We start from the raw sequence: 14,787 nt of genomic DNA on the forward strand, positions 1-14,787 counted from the left end.
TAGTTATTTTGGTATAGAAAATTAAATAACAGGAGTGATCAAGTCAGTAGGGTATATTACTTGCAAGTGTTTTTCCAAAGTATCCCCTTTCTCTTATGTCTCTCATGAACTCCTTGAGCTTTATGTGGAACACTCGATCAACAATATCAGGTCTTTCATATGCTGTTTGGCCTACTTCCTGTAGCATAGCTTGAATCTCCGGCCAAGCTGTGTTGCACGTGAATGTCACAAATAGGTCTGGGTATCCAGCCCACCGACATATTGCCATAGCATCTTGGAAGTTTTGTGCTTTGTATCTAGGGCTATCTGTGAAGGTGGATGGCAGTAGTATCCTCTTTCCTACTTGGTCAGCCCTTGTATCTCCTCTATCTATTGTGTCCTGCAAGCCAGCATATAATTCCGTTCTTAGGTTTCCTTGATGTGTTTTGATCCAGTCTAGCCTATACTGCAAAATGCATGCAAGGGCATCCACAATGAACTGCAATGTAAGCTTTTCACACATCAGCAAGTGCATCGATTGGTTAGTACGTTGTTGTATACGATACGCATAGTATTCCAGCATTGTTACATGCTTTCTCTTGCATTTTGCACCTTCTTTTAATATGTAGGGTATATTTTCTCTGTACCCATCTTCTCCATAGGGGAACAATAGTGGATACTGCATAGCCATGAATTTTGGATGCTTCTGTGATATTCTTCTCGGCTTTGTGTCTCTGTACTGAACAATGATATCCCGTCCTTTTCTATTTTCTGCCGTATCATTCACAATCAAGGCTGCAACTTCAGTTGCAGATGGCATGTCATTCCGTCTTCCATCTGTGCGTCGCTTATTGATTAGTTTTAATCTCACGTTGTGATAGTCACCTTCTTCGAATCTGTCCCTTGCCATTCTGAATTTTTTTGCAAGTATATTATCTCTATCCAGCATATTTTTAAGGCCCTCGACGATGTGAGGATCTATTGACTCCCTTTTATCTTCTGATGTTGACGCATTAATCCTGTTTTTTACCTCATTTTCGGTGTCATAGATATACAACTGTGCCCAGCGTGGTTTATCTTCACCTTCAGGTAGTAGAGTACCTATTCTGTGGTAGTTTTGCCCATTCATTCTAAAAACATAAGGACCACCGCCATTATTTATTTCTGTGTCTACCTTTCCTCCCATTGTTGTGAAAGCGAACATGGAGTTGTACAATCTGATATTTTGCATGTAGTTTTTTGACCTCTTTCTGTTGTCTTTCCTTAGCAATTTCGTAAGGTAAGCCGGCGGCTCTCTGAATGGTGGCAAATCGACCTTGCCCTGTTGGCAACATAGTCCGAAAGATGGCATCCTTCTCGCTCTACCTGAAGTTGTTTCTTCGTACCAGAAAATTGCACCACATCGTTCACACTTGCAGCTTGGTTCTCCGAAGTTCCAAATTTCCATATCAGTCCTTTCCAATGTCCTGTTCAATTTTCTGAATTTAGCATCAGATTTTATATGAGTAATGTATGTTCTCGTTCATACTAATAAAATAAACTTAATAGATCTTACATATCTGGTGTTTTTTTCTTTCTCCTTGACTTTGATGTAGTACACCTTTTGTTACTTTTAGTCCTGTACACGTGCATAACAGAAACAACAGGTTTATGAATGTCCAAATTTTAGATGTTGATTGTATTTTCTTGTTACTTACCTTGTAGTCTTACCAGCCTGGCCAATCATTGCTTCATTTTCTGTCGTTGTTTCTGCAACCCTCTTGCTTTGCATTTTTCTTTTCCGATACAGCCTTGCCTCTTTAGCTTTGTCCCTGCATAAACATAAATGCCATTTAGTAGAAATAAGAGATGGAATTTCCAGCATAAGCAATGCACATCTGTACAGGACATGGTTCCTTGTGGCAATCCAACAATGTTTTTTTGCCACAGTTTTGGTTTAACCATAGTCCATGGATATGTGCTATCATGATTCTTTTGTTTAAAAAACATACTTCGTAGCTACAGTCAGAACCAATCGTAACATGTTTTTGTGATTTAATAGAGCAATTTAAATTAGCTGCACCTGAAGATATGGAAATGCATGGGCGACCGGGCATTATAAGCATTTGTTTACAGTAAAATGTTTAAGATCAAATTTTACTACATCAAATCCACCGAGTTAATGAAGGGATTTTTGTAAGCTTTGGAAGATTTGAGTACATAGATAGCAGAACTGATGTGCAAAGCAGAAGCAAGCTATATAATGTTGTTTCCAGTATACTGTGGTAGCAGTCGTGCATCATTAATGATAAAGTTTAGCAATTGAATTCAGAGAAGTAATTAAACCAAATTGTTGATAATACACATAAGGGCAAAACTCTGAAGATTTGCTTACTTCACATGGATCAGAAGTTGTTCTTCTAGTATAGTTGCACGGCCTGGCACTTCTCCATTTATGATCGAAGTCTGTCTCATTTTCTTTGCTTGAAGTTTGATTCTCCTTTCTAATCTTGCCATTTTTGTTGATTGTCTGAATTCACATCAATGAGATAATAAATTAAAATATCATTTTCCCTGTCCAAGCTAAAATTAATTATGAACCCACATGTGCCTAACGGGAGTTGTTGCATTTTTAGTTGTAACATTCTTGTGATACCACTAATAAAAGATTCATGATTAGTAATGGATCACCTTGTTGGATTGCATATTTGATTGGTCTTAACCATCTTGGCAGGTTTCTCACATTCCTTGCTATGTGGCCCACCTTTTCTTTTCATTGTTTCTTCCTGCACAATAGAGTGCAAATATGATGTTAAAGGGGATGATATTATAATATCATTACGGACAGTGTCCGACCCAGAAACTGTGGTTTGCTGGGGCGATGGACGGCAAGTCGGCAACAGAGATTGATGTCGATGCACCCGCTGGTCGCTGGACAGGGGATTACCCTGCTCCGCCACTTGAGACCTCGGTCGTCCGGCCCTACTTGCCCCAATGGTGGGTCCACCATTGATTACAAAGTAGTGCACAAGTTTATGAAGAATTATTATTTTTATTGCTTTTCACTTTATAAATATTCGTTTTTTGTTTTAGAAGTAAAGGAGATCAACTTTCAAGACCAGTGATTGTGCTGAAAGCTTTAATTTTGAAGAGGATGTTAAGTTCCAATCGTCGTGTGAAGACACGAATATTGTGAGTATTTTTTAATAAAAGGCAACTGAGGCAATCTCTACCTGATTAATGAGGTACTTTTTGTAGACAGAATTACTGAGGTACTCAGGCACAATATTATGTGAACCATTATCTGTTCTACAAATTGCAAGTGGATACCATACTGCACTGCTCTTTGCTTCTGAATAAAACATATTCATTACATTGTTGCAATTAGACTTCAGACCTATGGAAGCTGTTCCACATCCCCAAATTTATAGTAGAGGAACACGCTAGTCAATTAAAGAAGGTTTAGTGAGGAATAAGATTGTAATTGAGGATGGCAAGTTCATGGGCAATAAGGATCGAAAAATCACAAGGGGTAAAATGCACACATCACAACATATTTTAAGGTGCTTCCTTACTTGCGCAAATATGAATGACACTATGAACTTTGTATCAGATAAACAAATTAGGTTAACCTTTTGCTATCATGATGCTATACATTAACTTGAAAGGATAGTATGGTAACAGGTGCTTAAGTGGCGGAAGGAGATGGTGCTCATGGGCCTATTTAATACTGTTGTGAATATAATTAAGAAGTTCATTCTTTTAGAATATTATGTGAATTGCCATGTAGAAATCAAGAAACTGGACTACAGGGTAGTATTCCTGTATTAATTTAACATCATCTCCATTTTTAGTTCAACCCTAAATACCAGTTTCTTGTCAAATTTTTAGCAGTTTCCTTTCATTTTCTGCAACGCATTGCTCTTTGACCTCATAAATATCCTCTAATGATTCATTTCCTGTCACCTCTGTAGATATCTACATATTCAAAGTTTGTCCTTTGTTACTTTTTCAAATATCACATGACCTGATAAGATACATATCAGATACAAAAATTAAGTTAATTTTCAGCTATCATGATGCCATGCATTAACTTGAAAGGATACTATTATGATGAAAGGTGCTTAAGTAGTGCAAGATGAGGTGTCTAGGGGCCTATTTAAGACCTGTGAATATAATGAAGAAGTTCATCGACACTTTTTATATAGTATATTATGTGAACCTCCATGTAGAAGCCAAAGAAATGGGGATTCAGAGTACTATTAATTTATTGTTATTGTCTCAATTTTTATTTCAACCATAGATATCAGCCTTTACCGTCGAAACTTTAGAGATTTTCTTTTATTTTCTACCGCACATGCTATTTGACCCCATATATGTATTCTCTAATGATTTATTTTTTGGCCATCTCAATAGGTATATATTCTTGTTGGACCGGGAATGCCAATTCTAGGAATTGTAACATTTGTGATGGGCGGCTCATTTTTTCTCAATATTTTCCGGTTATCCTCAATATTTTAATAAGATGCTATTAATCATAGAATGATCTGAAACTTCTGATTTTTTGTACCTTCGATGACATCTTTTACCTATGCTAATCCCATGCAGAGTGTAGAATCACGTTAACTACTCATATATTCTCCATTCATGGAATCAATATGTACGCATTGTGTGAAAAAAGTATTCAAATCTTTTCTTTGATGGTGTTTAAGAGTTGGGTAACCATATAATATTAAAGTGGGCAAAAGTATTAAGTATAAAAACTAACATGATGTGCTAAGATGGTGCCTGTGCATTTCAAAGAACTAGCACCGAGATACAATGTCTTCAAACACTTCATGTATAAGTTCCTAGTCTAAATCCTGCAAAACTAATACTGGATTACTCCCTTTGATTCATATTAATTGTCGCAGCTTTAGTAAAACTTTATACTAAAGTTGTACTAAATGTGTGACAATTAATATGGATCAGGGAGTAGCTAATTACGTTTTAATGGCAACACTAACATCATCTTGCATGTCCACACAAAAAATACCTTAGGTAGAACTAACATTGATCTAAAACATCTTCAACTACATTGTGTCAAAATTTCATGTCTAAGGCCCCCATATGTTTTTTGGGGAAAAAATAATCCAAATGAGAACGAGCTAATACGATATCACATAGTTAATTACAAGCTCAACAAACAACTAAACGATACCATGCATGTCAAAAACAATCCATGCATTGCATACCTAGAACATTGACGTCCAGCTATTCTATTACTTTGGATGTATAAAATCCACTCCAGAATTATCCAAGTCCCCTCTCCAAAACACTAATCAATTACTAAAACAACAGAAAATACGTACTTAAGAAGTAATCAAACTTAAATCATATACCTTGCATGTGTAAAGGAAAATAGGCATATGATAGATCTTACCTTGATCTATCTTTTCTTCAACTGTAACATCTTCTAAATCTGATCCCAAATAGTTAGAAATCGCAGTCAGAAGCTGGTATGCACTGTTTTCTTTTCATCCCTGGTCTAAGAACAAAGTGAGAGAGAGAGAGAGCAACCAGAGAGGTAAGATGAGGCACGGACTGCTTCCCCCCTCAGGGAAACAACTAGTTTTAAAGACCCATGCACATGCCCAACAGGACAAATTGGTTCAGGCTACTCGTAGTTAAAAGTACTCCCTCCGTCTCAAAATAAATGACTCAACTTTGTACCGACTTTAATAGAAAGTTAGTACAAAGTTGAGTCATTTATTTTGGGACTGATAGAGTATAGGGTAGTATTAGTGTATGGTATTATCTTTTTTCTTTAAAAATATACTATAAAGATGAGATTGCATAATAATTCTCTCATTGCTAGTGTATTTTGCTTTGTACACAGAAGCATGTGATCTCCGGTAAAAGAAGCTATTTTCCTGGCCTTGTCATAAATTAAGAAAAAGACGCTCATTCGAGTTCCAAATGTGCATGCGTATTTTCATGGACCAAAACAAGTATAATCTTGAAATTTTCTTTCCTTGAATTGAAATTATTATTTTTATCCAAAACATACATGTTCATCTTTGGTAAAGAATCCTAAGACTTGAACAAATAGTACATGCGTAATGTTTTTTTATATGACCCGCCAACCATGTTCAACTGCCATTAGCGTTTCTAACATGGCGCAGTGTAGCTTGTTTAAGGTAAGTAGTTTATTCCTTTTTCAGAAGAATCCAATCAAGGTAACTCCCGCTCCCGCTCTCCTAGGGTTCCCCCCGCCGCCGGAGCCCACCGCCACTAGCCCTCTTTCCCATTCCCCCTCCCCTCCCTCCCCCCTCCATCCCCTGTAGCGCTCCCGTCGCCCCTCGAGGCGGCGGAGCGCCTCCCCCTGCCGCCTCGTCTCGTCCCGCTCTCCTCGTCCCTCCCCTTCGCCGCCGCCGGCAGAGGCCACCGGCGTAGCCCGGGTGGCGCCGGCGGATGTCCCTTTCTCGCTCGCTAGGAGGTGGAGTCGGGGCTCCCTCCTGCCCGGCGGCGGTGCAGCTCGGCGGGCGTCGGTGTGGCTCGGCGGCGGGTCCGCGGGCCTCGAGCACCATTGACGCGGCGGCGTGGCCGTTGGCTACGGGGCGGCGTGGAGTGCTGCTGGCCGGCGGCGCCCGCTCGGCCCAGATCTGGGCCCTTTTGGGCCCATCTGGGCTGGGGCGGGCTGGCGGTTCGGGGCACGGTGGCGCCGCTCCCTGTTGGTGGCGGCGAGGCGGCGGTGAGTGCAGGTGATGATGGCTCCCGCGGCCGGCATGTTGCAGCGTGGCAATAGGGATTGTCCGGATCCGTTGGGGTCCGGTCGGGCCTGTGGAGGCCTGGTAAGTCCTTGTCGCTACGTCCGGTCGGCTCCGCGGCGCGGTGGAGGCTGTCCCCTCCTGTCGGTTGCGTTGCGATTGCCCCCGAGCCCAGTGTCCCCTCGTCCTCCCTCCAGGCCTCATGTTGGTGGCCTCAGTGAGACGGTGAAGTTGGTGCGGCATCCGTGGTGGCACAGGCTGGTGGGCGGCATGTTGGGCGGTGCACTCTCGAGTGTCTGTGATGGTGTTGGTTTCGGGGCGGGAGAAATCCCTGGCGGCTCGTCCGCCACCGGCGTGGCTACACCCGTAGGCGTTGCCGGACCTTCTTGAGGGGCGTCGGTGATACCCCTTCCTATCTACCATCCGCGTGCCGGGGGAAACCCTAGGACTTGTTCGTGTTGGGGAACGCAGTAATTTCAAAAAAATTCTTACGCACACGCAAGATCCATCTAGGTGATGCATAGCAACGGGAGGGGAGAGTGTTGTCTACGTACCCTCGTAGACCGAAAGCGGAAGCGTTATGACAACGCGGTTGATGTAGTCGTACGTCTTCACGATCCGATCGATCCTAGTACCGAAAGTACGGCACCTCCGCGATCTGCACACGTTCAGCTCGGTGGCGTCCCACGAACTCTCGATCCAGCTGAGTGTCGAGGGAGAGCTTCGTCAGCACGATGGCATGATGACGGTGATGATGAAGTTACCAGCGCAGGGCTTCGCCTAAGCACTGCAACGATATGACCGAGGTGGATTATGGTGGATGGGGGCACCGCACACGGCTAAGACAATGTCAACTTGTGTGTCTATGGGGTGCCCCCTCCCCACGTATATAAAGGAGGGAGGGGGGAGGCTGGCCGGCCTCTCTAGGTGCGCCAAGGGGGGAGGAGTCCTCCTAGTGGGAGTATGACTCCCCCTTTCCTAGTCCCACTAGGAATAGAAGGAAGAGGGGGAAGGAGAAAGGAAAGGGGGGCCGGCCCCCTCACCCAATTCAGATTGGGCTTGGGGGGGGGGGGCGCCCCCTCTTAGGCTGCCTTCTCTTCTCTCCCACTAAGGCCCATATGCTCCCCGGGGGTTTCCGGTAACCTCCCGGTACTCTGGTAAATGCCCGAACTCACCCGAAACCATTCCGATGTCCAAACATAGTCATCCAATATATCGATCTTTATGTCTCGACCATTTCGAGACTCCTCGTCATGTCCATGATCATATCCGGGACTCCGAACTTTAAGCGTGCGGACCCTACGGGTTCGAGAACTATGTAGACATGACCGAGACACGTCTCCGGTCAATAACCAATAGCGGAACCTGGATGTCCCACATATTCTATGAAGATCTTTATCGGTCAAACTGCATAACAACATACGTTGTTCCCTTTGTCATCGGTATGTTACTTGCCCGAGATTCGATCGTCGGTATCTCAATACCTAGTTCAATCTCATTACCGGCAAGTCTCTTTACTCGTTCCTCAATGCATCATCCCGCAACTAACTCATTAGTCACATTGCTTGCAAGGCTTATAGTGATGTGCATTACCGAGAGGGCCCAGAGATACCTCTCCAACAATCGGAGTGACAAATCCTAATCTCGATCTATGCCAACTCAACAAACACCATCGGAGACACCTGTAGAGCACCTTTATAATCACCCAGTTACGTTGTGACGTTTGGTAGCACACAAAGTGTTCCTCCGGTATTCGAGAGTTGCATAATCTTATAGTCATAGGAACATGTATAAGTCATGAAGAAAGCAATAGCAACATACTAAACGATCAAGTGCTAAGCTAACGGAATGGGTCAAGTCAATCACATCATTCTCTAATGATGTTATCCCATTAATCAAATGACAACTCATGTCTATGGCTAGGAAACTTAACCATCTTTGATTCAACGAGCTAGTCAAGTAGAGGCATACTAGTGACACTCTGTTTGTCTATGTATTCACACATGTACTAAGTTTCCGGTTAATACAATTCTAGCATGAATAATAACCATTTATCATGATATAAGGAAATATAAATAAAAACTTTATTATTGCCTCTAGGGCATATTTCCTTCAGCCTCCCACTTGCACTAGAGTCAATAATCTAGATTACACAGTAATGATTCTAACACCCATGGAGTCTTGGTGCTGATCATGTTTTGCTCGTGAGAGAGGCTTAGTCAACGGGTCTGCAACATTCAGATCCGTATGTATCTTGCAAATCTCTATGTCTCCCTCCTTGACTTGATCGTGGATGGAATTGAAGCATCTCTTGATGCGCTTGGTTCTCTTGTGAAATCTGGATTCCTTTGCCAAGGCAATTGCACCAGTATTGTCACAAAAGATTTTCATTAGACTCGATGCACTAGGTATGACACCTAGATCGAATATGAACTCCTTCATTCAGACTCCTTCATTTGCTGCTTCCGAAGCAGCTATGTACTCCGCTTCACACATAGATCCCGCCACGACGCTTTGCTTAGAACTGCACCAACTGACAGCTCCACCGTTCAATATAAATACGTATCCGGTTTGTGACTTAGAGTCATCCGGATCAGCGTCAAAGCTTGCATCGACGTAACCATTTACGACGAGCTCTTTGTCACCTCCATAAACGAGAAACATATCCTTAGTCCTTTTCAGGTATTTCAGGATGTTCTTGACCGCTGTCCAGTGATCCACTCCTGGATTACTTTGGTACCTCCCTGCTAAACTAATAGCAAGGCACACATCAGGTCTGGTACACAACATTGCATACATGATAGAACCTATGGCTGAAGCATAGGGAATGACTTTCATTTTCTCTCTATCTTTTGCAGTGGTCGCGCATTGAGTCTGACTCAATTTCACACCTTGTAACACAGGCAAGAACCCTTTCTTTTCTTGATCCATTTTGAACTTCTTCAAAACTTTATCAAGGTATGTGCTTTGTGAAAGTCCAATTAAGCGTCTTGATCTATCTCTATAGATCTTGATGCCTAATATATAAGCATCTTCACCGAGGTCTTTCATTGAAAAACTCTTATTCAAGTATCCTTTTATGCTATCCAGAAATTCTATATCATTTCCAATCAACAATATGTCATCCACATATAATATTGGTAATGCTACAGAGCTCCCACTCACTTTGGGATGATACCAAGTCTGTCACGACCGGATTTTTGGGATGATAATTTCCCAGAAAAAAACGGCCTTTGTGCTCACCAGCCCCAGGATTACTGTTAGCTGATGAGGCACCAACTTGATACAAGGATTCCAAGCAATGTACAAAAAAAATATGTAGTACAAGACCATTGTGGCCTAGGAGTACCACATTTGGTTTCTAATGGTTGAGGGCGGAAGCGGTTGGATACATCTGCGTCTATGGGACTCCATTTCCCACAAGAACAGCTGACCAGGATAACTCCTATCTTCGCCAGGCTGCTATCGTCAACACGTAGGTTCCGAGGCTGTCACCGCGATGCTTATCTCCATGCGCGAAAATCTGGCCAAGACAATAGCCAGGGACAAGCCAGTGAGTACGTTTGAATATACTCGCAAACATTTAGAACACGGGTATAATATGACAGGCGATAATCATACTCCGAAACATTTATAATGATGAGTCTGCCATGAAGTAAACAGAGATATGGGATGCACGCGTGCAGAAAAAAATATGGACGTGCAATACGGAAGTAAAAGAAATGCACTGAGCGAGGGTCTGAATGACTCCTCGAGAGGAAACTGCAAGAATAATGATGCCGGTGCCAAACGAGGGTCTGAATGACTCCTCGAGAGGAAGATGCAAGAATATTAATGCCTCAGTCGGGCGTCAGGGCGACACCACGTAAAGGGCTTATAACAGAAAAAGAAAGACAGTGCGTGCCACAGTCGGACGTCTGAGCAACATCACATAAAGGGCTTATAAAAGAATAAATAAACCACACGCATGCCGCAGTCGGGCGTCTGAGCGACACCACAGAAAGGGCTTATAAAAGAATAATCACCGTGGATATCCAGGAGGTAGAACCATCCCAGGGATACTCAATACAATACATAATGTAAAAGGTTAGTCCGTAATAATAACAACAAAAGTACAACATGATCTTCAGATGTCACAGGTCATAAATGAAAATCTAGTCTAGCCGTTTCTCCATCCGAAGACCGTCACTGAGCTCTAGCTAATTCGTTCTCCATCCGAATACCGTTACTATGATCCAGTTAACCGTGTCTCCATCCGAAAACCGTTACTAAGCTTCTAGTTAAATCGTTCTCCATCCGAATACCGTTACTAGACTCGATTTAGACTGTGGTCCTTACCTATGAACATGGCTATCCAACAGGATGTATCCTCTGCAGAGGGAGTACTATTTTCCCACGAGTAACGGATTTATTTAGTCCACCGGGACTAATTCCGTCTATGGCCTTTTAATTGAAAACACGCCTGACCTGCACACACCAGCTTAACTCACCGGTGTCTGGAATCACCCACGACACCTGCCAAGCAAAACTCTAAGTGGGGAGGCTACAACCTCGACGTAGCATGGGATCAAATTTCTATTCGCGCGCTCTAAGGGGGTGCCCCCCCTCTCGGTCCCAACCGGAAAACACCCATGCCCCCGGACCAAGTGGCATGCCTACCGGAGGCCTCCGGTATCTTCCACTATGGCCTCTCTGTACGGTGTGTGCTTTGGCAAGGGGTTGACAACTTACTGAACCATGCCCCGTCTACGACAGGGACAAGTGGTGGTACCAACAAATAGGGAAGCTACTGACCAAGACTCGACTTACGACCGACTCAGGTGGTCCAAGTATCCTCCAACAATATTACCATTAGTGGAATAAATCACCACTCATCAAGCCTCACCATGCCATGCCGGACATACTCGTCAGGGACTAGGGACAAGCTCGTGTCTACCCAAGACCACGACTTTCCCGGCTACCTTCCGGTATGCATGAGGAGCTCACGAGGATGATCTAAAACACTAGCGTATCCATTGCTGACCACAAAACAACTCCAAAGTGCACTCATGTACGAGACTTTATCGCTACATAGAGATAACGCATACTCCAAGCCAACTGGTGTTGTAATCGCATCAGAACACCACAACGGAATATTATGCCAGAGTTCAGAAATGCTTGCCTTCGAGAGTATGCAAAGGATGCACTTTTTGGAAGCTTTGCCTTTTCTCAAAAAATCCTATTTTGAGAAATATCCAAACAACACATATTTCAAACACAGTACAAAAAGTTGTCTCAAATATTTTTTAAATAAATCTTAAAATAAACTAGATGAAATTTGAGAGAGGTAGGAAAAAGAATCAACTCATTTGGAGTTTTATTTTAAAAGTTATAGCTGGTCAAAGTCTGGTCAAATCTCTGTTTTAATAAAAACAGAAAAAGGAAAACGCTTCGGGGAAAATACGCTTTCAAAGCAGAGGTGACGTACTCCGGGCCTTTGCGCTTTCACTTAAACAGAGAGAACGGCCGCGCGGGTCACTGACAGTGGGTCCAAGGGGTCCACTGGTCAGGTTTGACCGTTCTCCCTCTCCCTCCCTTCTCTCTGCCCGAACGGCGCGGGGCTCCGACGATCGCCGACGACGAACGGCGGCTCCTCGAGGGCATCTGAGGGCAGGGATGGTTGGCCAGACCGAGGCGGTCCTCTCGGTGGGTGCTAGGCAGGTGGGGACGGAGGAGGTCACCGGCGGCGAGCTCCGTGGCGGACGGGGGTTTGGGAGCAAAGTGCGCTTTGGGCTCTGGTGATCTCCGATCGAGGCTGAGATGCTGGGCAGCTCCGCAAGGACCAGGGGAAACTATTGATGGCGTTGGTTGGGCGGGGGAGGCTCCGGTTGCGACGAATGGCACTGGATTGCGGCGGCGACCGAGCTGGCCGGAGACGAGGAAGAAAGGACTTTCCCCGACGATTGCTGGCCGTGGGAGCACTACGGGGGTGGACTGGGGTTGCCTGAGTGCTCGGAGGAGCACGGGGCCTCCTTTTATAGCACGACGGGGCTGGCTCCGCGGCGGTGGATAAGATCGACGACGGGTCGCCGTTGCTGTAGCTGCAGGGCGTCGTGGCGGCGACGAACGCGTGCCGACGAGCATGAGGATAAGCACGGGCTGTTCCCTGGGGCAGCTGGCGTGCGCGGGTGGCTTGGGCGGCGCCGTCCACGGCAGAGCCCGCTGCCGACGCCGGCGTGCTGCCAAGGGAGCTCTGGCGGCGGCGCTGTAGGGCGCCAGTGCGGCTTGGAGCGTACTGGTGAGAGGGCGAGTGCGCGGCGCGGCTCTGCAGGCGAGCTGGGTCCGGTGACGGGACACGTCGAGGGTGGCAGTGCGGCGCGGCGACTCAGTGCGCGCGCGTGCAAAACGTGCGCTCTGGGCGCGCCCAGAGCACGCACAACAGGTGTTCGACGAAATGCCAGCGCGCTCTAGAGAGCTTGGGTGATGCGGGCAGTTAGCAGGCCAGGGCTAGGGACATCTGGGAGGTTAGTGGACATGCTGGATGGGTCAGTGGCTCAAGTCCACAATGCCAGCTAGGAGACATGCCAAAACTGTTCCTGCACACAGGGTGTTCGACAGAATGCCATGGGCATCTAGGCAATTCTTGGGGTGGCCAAACTCTCCAGATCCTAGTCTCTTTGGGAGCTAAAGAAGGTGGTAAGGTTGGTTTGGCAAAAACAGAAAGTTGATAGTGCAAGATTTTGAGAAAACCAGCTTTGGGCAGAAACTAAAGGCTATCATTGCATGCACCAACAATATGCCAATGGGTCCAATCTCCTGGACTTAAGGGTTTGGTAGGGAGGACTATAGGTAGGAAAAAGCTCAAAGGTACTAGAGCAAAATAAAATGGGGTTGCAGTACAAATCACCAAACTGGACCAGAATAGAAATGAAGATGATTCACTTAAATATTTCAAAGAACATCACAGGGCTTTAGCATGAAGTTGCATTATATGCATCCCCTGACATCCCCAAACACTTGGAAGAATTTTTAGAACAATATTTAAATGGGTTGTAGTGCAAAAGTGCCCACTGGACCAGATTGGAAAAGTTGGTGTAGAGCTCAAAATCTCCAATGGCCGAAAGGTATTTTTGCATAAAAGCGATGTGGAAACATCACATGACATCCCCAAATTTTGGTGAAAATTTTAAATGCATTTGTCAAATGGTTGTAGTGCAAAACAGGCTCCAAATTCAAAAGAAATCATTTTAAAAGGATAAAGCTCTGAGAAAACAAATCTTGCAAATTTAAATCCACTGATAAAGAATTGTTTTATCAAAGAGAGTATTCAAGTCCAACAATACCTATTGAAAGTTTTCCACTTGAAGTAAAAAAAAAATCCACAATAACAAAAAGGTAAATCTTGATAAACGGAAAAGTTTTATTTCCTGGCAAAAATTTTTAATAAATAAAACAAGGTCAAAATTTTGGGGTGTCACAATGAACTACTTTCCAATAAGGGAGCAGATACTGTTACCTCATCAAGTTCTACTTTCCTCCCACTCACTTCTTTCGAGAGAAACCCCTTCTCTAGAAAGGATCCATTCTTAGCAACGAATGTCTTGCCTTCGGATCTGTGATAGAAGGTGTACCCAACAGTCTCCTTTGGGTATCCTGTGAAGACACATTTCTCCGATTTGAGTTTGAGCTTATCAGGTTGAAGCTTTTTCACATAAGCATCACAGCCCCAAACTTTAAGAAACGACAACTTGGGTTTCTTGCCAAACCACAGTTCATAAGGTGTCATCTCAACGGATTTAGATGGTGCCCTATTTAACGTGAATGCAGCCGTCTCTAAAGCATAACCCCAAAACGATAGCGGTAAATCAGTAAGAGACATCATAGATCGCGCCATATCTAGTAAAGTACGATTACAATGTTCGGACACACCATTACGCTGTGGTGTTCCGGGTGGCGTGAGTTGCGAAACTATTCCACATTGTTTCAAATGAAGACCAAACTCGTAACTCAAATATTCTCCTCCACGATCAGATCGTAGAAACTTTATTTTCTTGTTACGATGATTTTCCACTTCACTCTGAAATTATTTGAACTTTTCAAA

At 44.2% G+C, this 14,787-nt stretch overlaps 1 long non-coding RNA gene across 1 annotated transcript; it reads right to left on the minus strand.

The window, feature by feature from the left end:
• Window positions 1-1,749: 1,749 nt before the first annotated feature.
• On the minus strand, window positions 1,750-5,523 carry LOC123144156 (uncharacterized). The gene is made up of 4 exons (XR_006471304.1): window positions 5,381-5,523; window positions 2,650-2,744; window positions 2,354-2,488; window positions 1,750-1,790 (listed from the first exon to the last, which is right to left on the minus strand). It is a non-coding gene; the product is annotated as an uncharacterized lncRNA (long non-coding RNA).
• Window positions 5,524-14,787: the final 9,264 nt, after the last annotated feature.

This window comes from Triticum aestivum, chromosome 6D (assembly GCF_018294505.1).
Source record: "Triticum aestivum cultivar Chinese Spring chromosome 6D, IWGSC CS RefSeq v2.1, whole genome shotgun sequence".
NCBI classification, from domain to species: Eukaryota; Viridiplantae; Streptophyta; class Magnoliopsida; order Poales; family Poaceae; genus Triticum; species Triticum aestivum.